Genomic DNA, 15,757 nt, shown 5'->3' with positions numbered 1-15,757 from the left:
CTAAAGTCTGGCCCTCCATGGGTCTGTACTCTGATTGGCTGGAACTACAACATCTCCTGTCCTTTTTTTATCCTTAGGAATTGTTCTATTTACTGTACTCAGTAGTTCCTCACTCAAAGACTTCAAAGGACTCCTGTGTAGATCTGGAGCTAGTTTTCCCTTTGGCCTCCTCAACTTCAGTCTCTGCTCTTCATGTGAGCAAGATTGCTGTGCATTACGTAGGGGCCCGCAGCTGTGCTAGGGTCCAAAATGTGCCTTTAGGCAGAAGTCTGAGTGATCACAGGGTTTTCTTCATTAGTTTCTGTTTTCTGAAGGATCAAAGTACGTGCCACTGCATCTAGTTTTCTAGATGTGAACAGGAAAAAGGCAAGTCTGCCTTCTTCCTAGCCAGAAGTGGCCCTCCCACGCTGCAAGGTGAAATTGACTTAGAGAACATCTTGTGCCCACTCTGATGAGTTCTAGCCAAGAACCTCGGGTTCCTTTGGGAGGAGGATGAAGCTGAAGTCTTTGTACTTGGGAGTGCGGCTCCTTTCCTCCTGTTTCACACCAAATCTTCAAGCGGATAACTTCTGTAGCAAGGATCACAGCCATGTTCCTGATTTGAGGGGACAACTTTGTTCAAAGTTACCCTCATTCGGTAAACCTGGTCTTGTTTGTAGCCAGCATCTTGGATAGAAGCATCAACCAGATGCCACCTATGAGCTGCAGAAAAAGATCATTTATAGAGGGAGGTCACAGATCACATGATGGCCTTGCATACTTAAACATTATAGTCTTCCTCATTGATATGCTCATGGTGGTCTCCAGTCTATGATCAGACATTTTCTAGATATTGAATTGTCAGTTTCTGTACAACTGTTTGGATAATACATATAAGAAAATTTAAAGTTTTTCCCCAGTACTGTAAAAAACAAATAATCTCTCTCTCTCACTCTCTCTCTTTCACTCTCTCTCTCTTTCTCTCTCTCTCTCTCTCTCTCTCTCTCTCTCTCTCTCTCTCTCTCTCACACACACACACACACACACACACACACACACACACAAAACAAAAACCATATACCAAGGTATTTTCTGAGACAAGGCTCTCACTATGTTATCCAAGCTGGCTTGGAACGTAATGCTTTCCCTGACTTGGTCTCCTAGTACGTGGGATTATAGGCATGTGCCATGGTGCCCAGCTTGAAGTCCTGTTTAAAATTGCTTTGTTATCTTATTTTAACTGTAGTGATTTTATGTCAGTTTTGTGGGCTGGTTTTCTTCAAGTGACTTTCTTCATGTATCTTTGATCATGGTTTGTAGATTCATCACAGATTTTTCCTGTTTCTTGGCACTAACTTTTCCATGGCCAGTACTTATATGAGTTGTTTTACCAGATCTTCTGTAGTCCTCATTTTGTGTCAGAATTCATAGGCATCTTAAGATTCACACCCCTTGAGATACAGGACTATAACATCCAATCATGTGTCTTAGCTCAGCTATTGTTTATAAGGTTGTACTGAGGTATTCCCAGTTTTTAGGGCCATGGCTTTAGGTAAGCCAGAAAACCAAGCAGTAGCTTGATTTATTTTAGCTTTTTTCTGTGTGTGCTGAGCACGGAATCTAGGACTTTGAACAAGTGCTATGCAACTGAACTACAGCCTCAGCCAAGTCCCGGGTTTTAGGAAGGGAGCTTGCTTGCTGCTTTCTGCCTCATGTGGGGTACTTTCCTCTCTCCTAAACCTAAGACCAGGTCTCATTGCTTCCCAGGTATTGAATCACCAGGGCTTCAGCTTGAGTTGAAGTCATCATTTTACATTGATTTTCATTCCTATGGCAAGGGAAGATTTATCTCAATTTTGTTAAAAGGCTATACCTTTATATTTTCATTTAAAAATGTTCACAAACTATTGTTATTTGCTCAGATTAAAAGAGTATGGCCTTCAAGATGTGAACTTAGAATTCTATATTAACATAGAGGCCATGCTTTAGTTATTATGTATTTTGTTTTGTTTTGGTTTACATTTTGAACTTTAATGCTCAAGTTGTTTTAGTTTTGATTTTTGGTTATATAGGGTCTTTTAACAGGACTCAGGAGAGAAGTGCAGAGACTAGCATTTCCTGTGTAGACCTACATTTCATGATAGCAGAGAACTGAGGGTTATACAGGTTTGGGATGAAATTTTTATTTTAATCTTAATGGTAGAAACAAATAGTTAATCCATTTGAGCCTTGGTTTTTCCATATATAAAATGGGAAAGTTGTTTCAAGACATTGGAATTTTTATGAAGATTAAAGTTTACTTGAAATATATACCATAGTACCAGGCTGTTTTCACTGACAGACAATAATTAAAAAAACCCAACTCAGATACTTAAGCAGACTATAGATTCATTGGCATATCTTGCTGAAAGTGCAGGGTTAGGGTGGGTTTGATTAACCTAATCTAGTCCTTCCAGTCATGGTTCCTTGTGTTTCTCTTAGCTCTACCTTTTTATATATATACTTCTTATATATCTTTTCATATATCTACTTGTCAGACTGAACCTGGAACCTGCCTGTACATCACAACATCCAGTAGGTAATGACACTTTTGTTTTAGTACTCCAGCCAGGAGTGCTGCGAGCCATTCTTAATGCACAGTTTCGTTTCTAAGCAAACACCACACCAATGACTATGGTTGAAGAAATGGGTTGTGTAGACTGGCTTAATCCATACCTCCATTCTTGCAGAAGTCCAGGGTCAGCTAGACTTGAGATGATAAGCTGTGGAAGAAAGAGAGGAGAATTTCTGTTAAGAAGCTGAAACAGTGACTTGGGAAGGGATGCTAGTATGGTTTTTTTTGGTACCCAACTCCAAGTGGTTTAAACAATAAAAAATGTGTCACATTACACAATAAGCAATCTGCAGGTATGGCTTGCTGGTAACACTGAAACTTCCTTGTACCAACTCCTGAGACCCTGTTGTTGAATACTGGCAAAGACTTCAAATCAGGAATTCCAGCTTGCTTCCCCTTTCAGCCTCCTCGAAGCCAATTACTGGCACACCACTGGGCAATAGTCCTAGGTGGGTGATTCAGTAGTTCAATGGTCTTAGGAACTAAAGATCCTTTTTCTAGTGCTTCCACTGGAAGCATCGACATTGGCTTTAGATTATGGCTGGTTTCCTGTAAGGTCATAGAACAGCTTTATCAGTGAACCAGCAAAATGATTTTTTTACCCATCTCCAATAGCAAAGAAAAAAAAAGACAGAAAAAGTATCTATATCCCTTCAGATATAGATCATACATCTGGCCTTTTAGTATGATTGAGCCAACTTTAGTCATTTATCTACCCATGTGGTCTGCCACACGCCGCCGACTGGCTTAGGCAACTCAGGGTCCACCTCTGGAGTGGAGTATGGTTTCTTGTATGTTTCACTAGTTATGAGAAAAATCAGATCAAAATGAAATTCTATTAGGAAAATGAAAGGGTCAAATGGATTCTGGATAATGCCCACTCTAAAAGGAAAGCCAAAATATCCATTACATGGAGTCTCTATACCCCTTAACCAGTTGGACATGCATTTCTAGCATGATCTAGAACAGTAAATTGGTTGTTACTGGTTTTACTATGTCTCGGGACCCTTGATAAAGACACGATGACTTCTTTGTGAAGTATTCGGAGACCTTTAAAAAATCCTTACAAAATGTAAGTGATTCTCAGCTTGCATCTAGGTTAGGTCCTGGAAGTTGCAGAAAGCGTCTTTGATTGTATTCCGCCAAAAGAACTCTGGAGACAAGGTGTGGATAGGTCTTTTTGGTAGTGATCCCAAGAGCACTAGTAAGTGACAGTAAACAGTGAATATCCCATAAAACAGGCCTCACTGACCAGGTCATTGCTGTGGAAAGGTTGGGCTCAGTTCTGCTGGTGTTTTCTGAAAGTCTGTGTGGGACAAGCATAAAATATGAATGCCGTACCAGGGAGACACAAGGAGGCTGAGTCTTGGCACCAACTCCAACCTTTTGTTGAAGGCCCTTACTAAGGCATCAGCTCCCTAATAATCTCTGGCCTCTCCTCTGGCCCCCATCTTTGGTTGCCTGAGGATAGACACCTGCAGACAGAAAGATGTGGGAGACTAAGGCTCACATTTGTTTGCACGTGACCTCTAAGCCATCTAGGGACATCAATGGCATCTATGATTTTTTTGGAGGAATACAATCAAAGACACTCTCCAATTGCAATCAAAGAGAGTTCTAATTAGCTTCTATCTCCTTTTCTCCTATAATAATGCTTGAAAGGAGAGATTGTTATTATTATTTTGGTTTTTTTGAGACAAGGTCTGACTATGTAGTTCAGGCTGGCCTTGAGCTCATTATGTAGGCCAGACTGGCTTTGAACTCCCTGCAATCCTTCTGCCCCAGTCTCCTGAGTGCTGGGACTTCAAGTGTGTCCTTCCACTCTCTCACAGGCTGCTGGGAGGGGAAGTCTTGGTGATAAGAGTGTGACGCTTAACCTTCCATACCCAACCAGTAACCGGGTCCTGTTGATTTGACTTTTTTTTTTGTCTTTTTGAGACAGGGTCTCACTATGCAGTTCAGGCTGGCCTTGAGCTCACTTTTTAGGTCAAGTTGGTCTTGAACTCACAGTGATCCTCCTACCAGCCTCCCAAATGCTGGGATTACAGGTATACACCACCATGCCCAGCTGATCTGACTTCTTGAATGCTTCCTGAGTCCAATATTTACTGTCTGCACAGTACCTGTCAGCACACTCTTCTGGCCATCTTAGCTTTAGGAAAGCTTAAGTGCTTCTGCTTCTTCTTCTCCTCCTTCTACTCCTCCTCCCCTTCCTCTCTTTCTTTCTTCTCCTTTCTCTGTGGTACTGAGGATTGAGCCTGGGGCTTTCACACTGAGCTACAACCTTAGTCCTGTTTGGTTTTTGAAGTAGGATCTCAATAAGTGGCTGTATTTCCTAGGCTAGGCTCGAAGTTGCAGTTGTCCTCCCCAGCTCGCAGAGTGCTGGGGCTGCGGGTGTGTATCTCCACACCTGGCTGAGATTTAGCTTCTTGAGTGGTCCTCTTGCATCACTTTTGCCCACCGGTCCCTTCCAAACTGAAGCCACTGTGGTCTCGCTAAATGACGAACTTGGTCATTTCCCTGCTTAACATTCCCCAGTAGCTTCCCATTGCTTCAGAATAGTCGCAGGTTAATTGTGGGCCTCATGAGACGGCGTCCCATGTATCTGCCTCCTTTGTCAGTACCTGCTCTTCTCCCAGTCTAGAGCCACAGCCATGTCAGATCCCTTTCTGGTCTTTAAAGCTGTTGAACTTTTCTTTCTTGCCTTTCCTCCATTCAGCCTCATTTCTTCTAATTTATCCCTGTAGTCTTGGTTTAAGTGCAGCTTCTATGAATTCCTGCCCTACGCTATCTCAGCCGTGTGTTTCTGGGATATCCTCATGTCAGTGCTGCTTCATAGATAGTTGTGTGGATAGCTCTGCCTCTGTAGGCCACACCCACTCAAGGTGTTCACTCTGCATTTCTTGAGCGAATCAGTTATGAAGAAACATGTTGTTCAGAAGTCACTGTGTCATTTGCGATTGGCATTTGGTAGGAAATTTGCAGAGTGTTAGGCTGATCCTTAAAAAATGAGACTATTAATTTAATGTGATTGAAGGATTATATTAATTTAATATATGCAATTACCATTAAGTTATCCCATACCCCTCTAGTCCCATGAGATTCCCTCAGCCCTAGCCTGGATCATTCCAGCCTCCTTCCTTGTTTCCTCAGTGCCCTTGCCTCTTCCTACTTCTCATACCTCTACCCCTAGTTCAAATCTTGCACGCGTTTATCTGTACTCTGTGCTCTCCTATGCCACTTCTCAAAGGCTTATAGAATGCAGCAGTTCACTTCCACAGTTTTATGTGCCTTTCTTGACAACCTCCCCTTAGCACTGCCTGAGGCACTTGTGCATTAGCTGACTTGTGGCGTGAGTGCAGATATCTTGTCCCCCGGTACACAGTGAAAGGTCTCTCTCTCCCTCCCTCTCTCTGTCTGTCTCTCTCTCTGGAAAAGAGCCGTAAAGAAATGGTTGACAGGGCAGGCTCTCAAGGTCAGTGCACTTGTATCTCTAATTCTAGATTTAGGATCTTGCCACCATGATCAACTTACTTAACCTCCCTGGTTCTCAGTTTCCTCACCTCTAGAAGAGGGGTAACAATGTATGTCTGCCACTGGTGCTGGTCTGAGACTAGACGGAATACTCTGCCTAGAGTGCATGCGTGAGATCTGGTACATGCTAAAGATAACAGTGGTAATTTCAGTAATCCCTAGGATTCCATGGCCCTGCACCGAAGAGCTGCTGACATTGATGTGTGAAGTTGTTTGACTGGGGCGATCATAAGAAGAGTGAATAGTGTTTGAATATACACCAGAACTTGTGCAGGGCTTTTGACTTGGCCAGCCATGGGGTTTTTGCTGCCACTTGTTTTAGAAATAAAAAAATACTGCACCTTGTCTGCAGGAAAATGACCAGGAGGGGGCAGTCAGAGGCAATGACAAATGAAATGGGCACAAGTAAAATGGTGTCTCCTCACGTTTCAGGCTTTTCTTTCACTTTCTTTGTGATAATGGTGTTACAGAGATGGAAAAGAAGGCTCACCAGTGTGAGAAGCTGTCCTTGCTATACAAGCACAGCAGAGGAGACAGCAGCCATTTCTTCTGGTGGTCTCCTCCCACCCGTCACAGCTCTGTTTGAACTACACAGAGCAATATCTGAATTGCTCAGACTTTAGATTTGCTTCCTGAATCTGGGACCCAAAGACCTGTCCTCCTCAGTCAGCCTTCACTGTAGCTCATCTCACCTAGAAGTCTTCCTGGCAATCCTAATGAATTAAGTGGTTTGGGAACTTGGCCTCATCAAGGTCTCTCTTCTACAAAGTCCCTGCTAAGACTTCTTTGATCTGCCATTCTTTACTCTTCAGCCATGAAGCTTTACTGTTACCCCTGTTTCAAGGTTTAGCTGAAGGCCACCTCTTCAAGAAGCTCCCTTGATGCCTCAGGCTAAAGGCAGAAGTCTCACTCTGGCATTCTTGGCAACCCATTTAGACAGACTGTGCTTTGCATGCAGCTTGCCACAAGATGGGAGTGTTTCTCCAGTACCGAATTAGACCCTACTTATATAAAAGACATCCCTACAGAGGTACAACCAAGTCACTTCAATTTTTTTTTGTTTTTGTTTTTGTTTTTGTTTTTGTTTTGCAACCGAGGGACAGTCCAGTATAGAGTAAGTGGAAGGCTTGTATCTAAATTCAGGCAAGTTCAGTTCAAATTCTAAACTCTTCCATGAATTACCTGTATAAGCTTGCATTTAACATTTCTAAATTTTGGTTTCCTAATCTATAAAATGAAGACACACCTCCTTACCTCTTCGTATAACTATGAGGTACAAGAAGAAAATACATGTGCAATTGTAATAAATTATAGTGCATTATGACCCTGGTCCTTAAGCCTTAATATGAATGAGAATCAACTGGAAACATTTTTAAAATGCTTGCCCCTGGACCCAGCTACAAGATATGCTTCACTAAACCTAAAGCTGTACCAGGGAATATGAATATTGCTACATATTAATCTGTAGTCATCAAGACATGCAAGGCCCTGAGACCCCAATCTGAGAAACTATACTATGTAAATACCAAGGTAAATAAATTATTCTTAACTTCTGTTATAACGACAACACTTTTCTTTCTATTTTGAATAAAAGTTTTGCAAAATCTCTGCTAAATAAGATTAACTAAGCCAGGTGTGGTGGTTTACACCTGTAATTCCAGCACTCAGGAGGCTGAGGCAAGAGGATCACTGTGAGTTCGAAGTCAGCCTGGATTACAAAGTGAGCTCACTGCCAGCCTGAACTGCATAGAGTATCCCTGTCTCAAAAGAAAAAAAAAAAGATTAACTGAGGGCAGAGATTTTATTTTTACTTTATTTATCCTCTTAAGGTTACAGAAAGTACTCAGAGATGTTTCTTGGATGACAAATCCTATAACAGCCTCGGACCTCCTCGGTAGCGCTGGTCACTTCTAGGCATATTTGGGTAACAGTACCTGGCACACTGAGAATCACCCTGGAATTTTCCCTTGGACTCCCACAGCTTCATCTTTGCTTGCAAACCAGGGGCCCAGTGCCTTCTCGCAAGGGCGAGAGCATGGGTTTCATGTGTTGATACAGCCAGGTGCACAGGAAGCTGAGCAGTATAACTCGTAGAATCCCCCGGAGTTCTTCATCACCGGGTTATCCCCTAACACCGAGTGCTGCTGAACAGCCCTGGCCCGAGTTTTGCCATCTCTTGGCAAAGACCAAGACCTCCTACTCCCTGCTGGTTGTGGCCCCAGAAGACAAGTTCTGAGTTCAGGGTGACTACAGCAGGAGAGACAGGAAGCTGGCCGTGGTCAGGGTACAGTAGTTTGGATGCGAGATCCCCAGCACCGGGATGTGGCGTTCACATCGGGTCTTAAGTGAGAGCACACAGGCTGTTAGGAAAGTTTTCAGAAGCTTCTACAGAAACTTGCTTCTCTGCGAGTATATTCAAACTACACACTGATGGAGAAAGGAAGGTGTTTATATTGAACTACAGGATTTTAGTTCTTCCCACAAATACTTATTGAACATCTTTTATTTTGGGAGTCAAATGCTGTTCTAAGCCCTTTGATAAAATGTTTCTTTTTTTGGTCTTTTTTTTTTTTTTTGCTTTTTAAAGACAGAGTCTCGCTCTGCACTTCAGGCTGGCCTTGAGCTCACTTTGTAGCCCAGGCTGGTCTCGAACTTGCAATGATCCTCCTGCCTCAGCCTTCCGAGTGCTGGGATTACAGGCGTGAGCCACCACACCTGGCTATAAAATGTTAATAACATATCCATGGCTGGGAGTGTAGCTCTGTGGCAGAGCACTTATCTAGCATGTGTGAGGCCCTGTGTTCACTCACCAGTTCCAGCAAAAGAAAGAGAGAGGGAGGGAGGAAGGGAGACAGAGAGAGGGAGAGAGGAAATGGCCAAAGACCCTGAAATTCTGAAGTTGATATTTTAGCAGCAGGAGACAGATTATATACTTTTATATATTGCACTTTGGAGGGCCTGCAGAGAGTATTTACTGAATCAGTGGGAACCTGAATTAGTAAATGAGGGGGTCCTGCTGAAGCCTTTTATAACCTTCTATACAGAACATGCTCTGCCCCTGGGCTTTCTCCACCCTGGCCCCCGCCCCCACAGCTTGACATATGCATTACACCTTACTCATCCTTCCACTGAGAAAGGACTTTCTTAAGAACTGGCAATTTGGAAAGTCCCTTTCTTTTCCTTTCCCTCCTTTGTTTTTAATTGCGATGAAGTCCACATAACATAACAATTAACCATTTTGAAGTATACTGGTCGGTGACATTTAGTGCTTGGGCAGTGTTGTACAATTACCACTTCTGTCTAGTTCCAAAACATTTTTGTCACCAGAAAGAACTTGTACCTGTTAATCAGTCTCTGCCCACTGTCTTCCCTCAAGCCCTTGGAACCACTAATCTGTGGTTTTTGTCTGTGTCTACAGGTTTACCTATTCTGAATATTTCAAGTAAACGGAATTATATTCTATGTAGTCTTGTATCTGGCATCTTTCACAAATGTGTACTTCTTAAAATTAAAAAATTATGTGAAGGAGCAGATTTTAAGTACTGCACAGACAGAGAAAGAGTGCAGTGTCTGACAGCAGCAATTCAAGTCCCCAGGTTTCTTCTGTGTCAGAAAGAGACTTGAAAATGAAATGCACTTATATTTCTTAGGATCACTGTATGTGCATAAACATCTAGAAAACTGATACTTAGCATTGGTAATAGCTTTGATAGGTCATCTCCTAGACCTGCCGCACTTTCTGCCCTTCCTGTCAGTTAGAGCGCAGTTAGAGTAGGGAGGTTGACCACGCTCCTGCTCCACTCTTGTGGGAAGTGAGGATGAAGAGAGGTTTGGGGTGGTCTCACTCTTCAGTTTATGTTGGGATATGACTGGTTTGCAAGAACCTTTAATAACTTTATTTTTCTGAATGCATTTTATTCTCAGGTTCTACTTGCATTACCTTTTCTAGTAAGTGGACATTATAATACATGTCTCTTAGCTGTAAGGACATATCCTGAGACATGTTTCACTAGATGGGTCTGTTGTGTGAACATCATAGAGGGCACTCACACTAATTAAGACAGCTGCGACGTTTCCAGCCAATATTACCTTATGGGACCTTGGTTATGTATGTGGTTTGTCCTTGACCAAAGATTATGTGGTACGTAAAGGTATTTCAAGGGAACCTTCTTGTTCGTATGCAGTCTTGCAAAACATTTATTGCTGCTTTTTGTAATTGTGCTTTTAATTTATATAACTGATGTAGTGTTATGTCTTGCTGTGTTTCACTCAAAACTATGCTTTGCAGACCAATCCATATATATATATGTATATATGTATATATACACACATAGAATTAAGTCAGTAAAACATATATGTGGTGGATTAGCTAAAGGTCAACTTGAAACACCCAGTGAAACTGAATCAGTGTGGTCCTGGGTGTGGAAGGTCCAATCTGAGGATTGTTATCAACAACATAAAAAGAGAACTGGAGGGGAAGATGGTGTGCTGTTGATTTTCCTGGAGAGGCTTGTCACACTGGCCTTCCTGATATGAACTCGGCTGTTCTCATCATTGGAGGAGCTTGGGCCCTCAGTGCAGCTGAGGAGGCTGCAGTTCTCCTCAAGGAGGCTCTCTTTGATCCTTACCTTGAGTGTCACTTTCTGGCTCCAGTGTAGATCCCTTATCCTGCTGACATAGACCTTTCACCCCATTGGTGCAGACTTTCTAGCTTCTACCACTGACCTTTGGGCCTTCCCAGTGCAGATCCTTGATACAGACTTGCATGAGACATTGTCATGGGTGCTAGGCCTCCAGTTGGACTTGTGGAAGACATTTCCATGAGCTTTAGTTCTTCAGCTGGACTCATGCAGGACATTGCCATGGGATCCAGACCCTTAGCTTGATTCTTTGGGTCTCTAGTGTGTGGATAGATTTCTGCACTCTTTTGCATTTGACTCTGAGTGAATATTTATAAAATAATCCTATAAAATATATGTCCTATATTAAATCTTTTCCCATGTAAACCCTGACTACAACAAAATATCTATAGCGTATATATATCACTTGTTTGTATGTATCACATGTGCCATACATGTACATAAAACAGTATCTTGCATAAACTTGGTGCTGAAATAACCATGTTAACAAAAGGATCAAGTTTTGTTTTTCATACCCGTTTTTCTCCTTAAGTACTTTTTAAAGCTGTAGTGTGAATGTAAAAACATTACTATAGTCAAGATAATAAAACTACTTTGAGATAGATAATTTTACTCCCATTTTAAATATTAATAAATAGAATCTGGGAAGAAATGACTGTACAATTTGCAATTATTTCTGCTGACAATTCAGTCTGAGTTTTTATACTCCAGAGAGATCTTAAAATAATGAACAACATCATTTGTAGGAAGTTAGAGTCATGTCCTCATGGGAATCCTAGTGAGCTTTCACTGAAAGCTCCAGCAGGTCTGGCCTGAGCTGTGCTCCAGCTTAAGGCGGTCAGGCATTTGCTATGCCTCATTGCTTTTCAGAAACTGTGTGTGTGTGTGTGTGTGTGCATATGTGTGTGCGTGCGTGCATGTGTGGGTGTGTGTGATTTCCCTACTCTGTTTCAAGTTTACAAAAGGGTTATAATGGGAATAATCACCATGACTGTACTTCACAAAATGATTAAAATAGTCAACTGGCTTTAGAAACACACACATACACACATACCACATACAAACCCTTAACATTACATTGTGTTAACGATACATATTGAATATATATCCAACCATAACCAACACTCAGCCAAATGCTAGAGACATAGCAATGAATAGGCTACACATTGGTCTTACACATCAAATTTTCTTTCGATGAAAATACATTTCAGAAAATATTTATAACAATTGACTAATCTATAATGGAATATGAACTGGCATATAATGTTATGACCTGGTGCCAAAGGAAGTCCAGTTTAGTCTGGGATGGTGTAGAAGGTCAGGGAAAACCTTCCCAAGGAAAGGATATTTGAATATTTTCTTTCCTTATCTAATTGTATCTCTATATAAATATAAACTGATATTAATAAAAATGCAAGGTGGTTATCTCCAGGCACAAGATTAATGTGGAATTGTTATTCCTAAGCTTCTAAGTACTTAAAGTACCTATGTAGAAGTAGAAGAAGGATTTACTTGACACTTTAGCTTCCCTGGCCTGAAAATAGAATGATAGAGACAAAACAGCATACAAATGTATTTCATATAAGTTTAATGTGACATAATGAAGAAGTTAAGACCCAAAGACAGGGGAAACCCACACACTTATAATGACAGGCTGGCTGGAGAAGGGAACACACAGAGAAACAGGAGTGCACAAAGTGGTCATGGTCTGGTGGGGAGGAGGGACGTCAGTTCCAGCTTTTATGACCTGCTTCAGAGGAGCAGGGGGGAATGTGAGAATGACCTTCCTGCCTCTGTTCTTTTCTCAAAAGTCAAGGCACTATATTTTAGGGTAATGTGTCCTGAACTCCATCAATATGTAGAAGAATTATTTTTAAAGTCACTTACTGCACAGGTAAGGTACGTAGGCATTTGTTGAAAGTTAAATTTCAGCACAGTGAGTCAAATCTGTAGTTGAGTTAAACTTTGCTGATTTTGTATCTTTGTAGATTTGACTCAATAAGGAACTATTTAATAGTCACCAATGACTTAGGCAATTTCAGATGCTTCATTTTCCTGAAAAATAGATTACAAAATATTCATTAGAATCTCAAACTTAGATGGTGTCTGCTGACCTACAAGAAGCCAGCACTCAAAGCCACTTTTTCTGTAAGACCAGGAAATGAGTCTTCTTTATGAAGCACCCACTCAGCCAGATCCTTGGTACTACGTGTGTATTGCAAAGGAAAATGGTAGATGGAGCTTTTACTGCTTAGAAATTTCCTAAGCCACTGCTTGCAAGGACAAGTGAAACATATAAAACATATTCTGCAGGCATGTGGGCAGCATTTTCTCATTCCTACAACATAACCCAGGATGTGAGGCAGGGCATCTTAGCCATGATCCTTCAGCCTCTGAGGCAGTGAGTGCATGAATCACCTGGCAGGGGAAATGATATTTTTATTTCAAAGAAAGGAAAAATAAACAATAGAAACAATGGTGTAAAATTTCAAAACAAGACTTAGGAGAATAACAATGGTTAGTACATTGTTTATGGTTATCTTCAAAGTAGTTGCTCATATTACAAGATATGGGCATGAAAAACTGATCAAACAATATAGACATATATGTTTCCTTTCAATGAGCTAATAGCAACTAGTAGTATAACTACTTAACTATTTTGAATATATATGTATATATATCTTTTTCCCTCTTCCCTTCTTTCTTTTCTTTTTTCCCCCTTCCAATTCCTCTTTCCCTTTGAGCATTTTCTTCTGGCAGGGAAAGTTTAAAAGGTGAAGGATCATCTTCACTTCCACAGGGTGTGGCATCGAGATGCATCACAGAAATTTAAATTTGGGGAGATTCTCTGAAATAGTGATATATTAAAGTGGGTTGTTAATGTAAACATGTCTAGGAAAAAGTCTGTTCTGTTCATCAACTGCTCTAATCCCATTTTGGAAATGGGTTCAAAATCCCCTCCTTGGAGAGCAGGTACTGCTACCCTTGTACCAAATGCTGGGCTCCAGCTGGGCACCTAAGTAGCGCAGTGGTAGCTGCTTCAATGTCCTGAATTGATTCAAACTATTTGCCTTCAAAAGTAATTTTGACTTTGGGGATGAACCAGAAGACATATGATGCCAGATCTGTTGAGCAATGAATGTGTGTGGAACGCAACATAATGATTTATAAGTCTGTTTTTCCTTTGGGTGGCATTCAGCAACAGCCTTCATTGTATTTTAATCACACCCCCTGAACACATTCACAAAAGAGCATTCACACCACTGCTTCTGACAGTGGCAAAAATGGACAGACAGGTATGTTCAAATCAGGGGAAGTATTTCTAAGGGGATTAATGGGAATGTATCTTTTACTGTAATATTTTTTTTTAAATATTAACATTTACTGTATATTTCAGTCACACCTTATGTGTTGTTCCATTCCAGCAAAACTCTGTGAACTAAATATTGATTTCCCCACTTTACAAATAATAAAACTGAGGGCCAGAGAAATTGGGTGTCTTTCCTTCCTCTTCCCTCCCTTCCCCTCCCCCTCCCCTTTCTCCTCTCCCCCCTTCCCCTCCCCTTCCTTGCCTGTCACTTACACAGTACCTAAGATAAAACCAGAATTTGAACTTCAGCCTTTTTTTGGTAGAGTATATGTGTGCGAAGTTATTTTTTAAAATAACTTTATCATGACACAATTCATGTGTATGCTATTCACACATTTAAAGTGCATGTAGGTCATTGTTTTTTGTATAATCATAGAACTGTGGAACCAATACCACAACCCAAATTTATATTATTTTCACCACCTTCCCCTCCTAAACTCTTACCAATTATCCTCCCAGAGCCAGGCAGCCACTAGTCTATTTTCTGTCTGTATTCTGGCCATTTCATGTAAATGTAGTCCTACACCCTGTGGCTTTTAGTGACTAGTATAGCTTTATTTAGCATGTTTTTAAGTTTCAACAACATTGTAGCATATTTCTAACCCTAGCCATAACCCTAAATTTAGACTGTGGTATTGGCTGAATTACTGCACGCATACACTAAAGAACATTGAAATACGCATGTTGAGTTGACTGGGTGAGTTGACTGTATGAACTGTGTTATTACTTCTGTGATGCTGAGAATCAAGTGGAGATTTTCTTCAAGCCTGCCAATTTATCCTGCAACCTGTAAAGGCCCTCCACATCTTCCTTCCCTCCTTCTACCTCTACTAGGGCCACCAGAGAAGCTTTGTCAGCCTTCTGTTCTCATTTTTTCTTTGACCCAAGAATAGTTATTGATTTAAACCTTATTTGTGTTGCCTCCCCCACCCAACCTTACCCTTAGGATGAAAAATCTGCAGCGAGGTGAATCCTTAGTGTGTGCTTTTCTCCAAACTGTCTTTTATGCTTTATTTCTCTTCACAACCAGATTGAAAAAGATGGAAAATTAGAAAATAAAAGTGGAAGAGTCACTTTTGTTGTAACTCTGTTTTTGATTTCTTTCACTAGGTTCTTCACCTGTCCCATATTATTACCAGTCTGCTAAGAATTATTGACTGAGAATATTTGAACCTGCTAGTGAGTCGCAGCACTTCATGTCTGCATGCAATTGCCACGGAGAGAGGCAAAGCGATTCTTTACCTTTAGCATTTCCATAAGAACACTCCTAGGGGCAGAATCCTTCTAAGCCACGATCTGTCACGTTGAATGTAGGTTATGCTTGAGATGTGTACATTAGTCTTTCACTAGGTTCATAATTATTTGTAGGTGCATTTTATTATAAAAATAAAATTAGATATTTAAGTTCCTTATTGTAGCTCCATCTTCTAGCCACATTAATGATTCAGGAAGATACACTGCATTATCTTATTGATTTGGATAACCTGTGGTATCTATAATTTGATTTCAGTTCTGCTAAGCTGAGAGCCATTACAAAGATACTTCTGTCCTTTCACAATTCCTCAAATTTCCTTCTCCACGTCTTTGTGCATCTTTTTTTTTTTTTTTTTTTTTTTTTTT

The sequence above is a fragment of the Chinchilla lanigera genome, unplaced genomic scaffold (genome assembly GCF_000276665.1).
Source record: "Chinchilla lanigera isolate Chin_1 unplaced genomic scaffold, ChiLan1.0 scaffold00024, whole genome shotgun sequence".
Taxonomy (NCBI): Eukaryota; Metazoa; Chordata; class Mammalia; order Rodentia; family Chinchillidae; genus Chinchilla; species Chinchilla lanigera.
The sequence above is the reverse complement of the archived record's forward strand: the minus strand, read 5'-3'. Positions refer to the sequence as shown.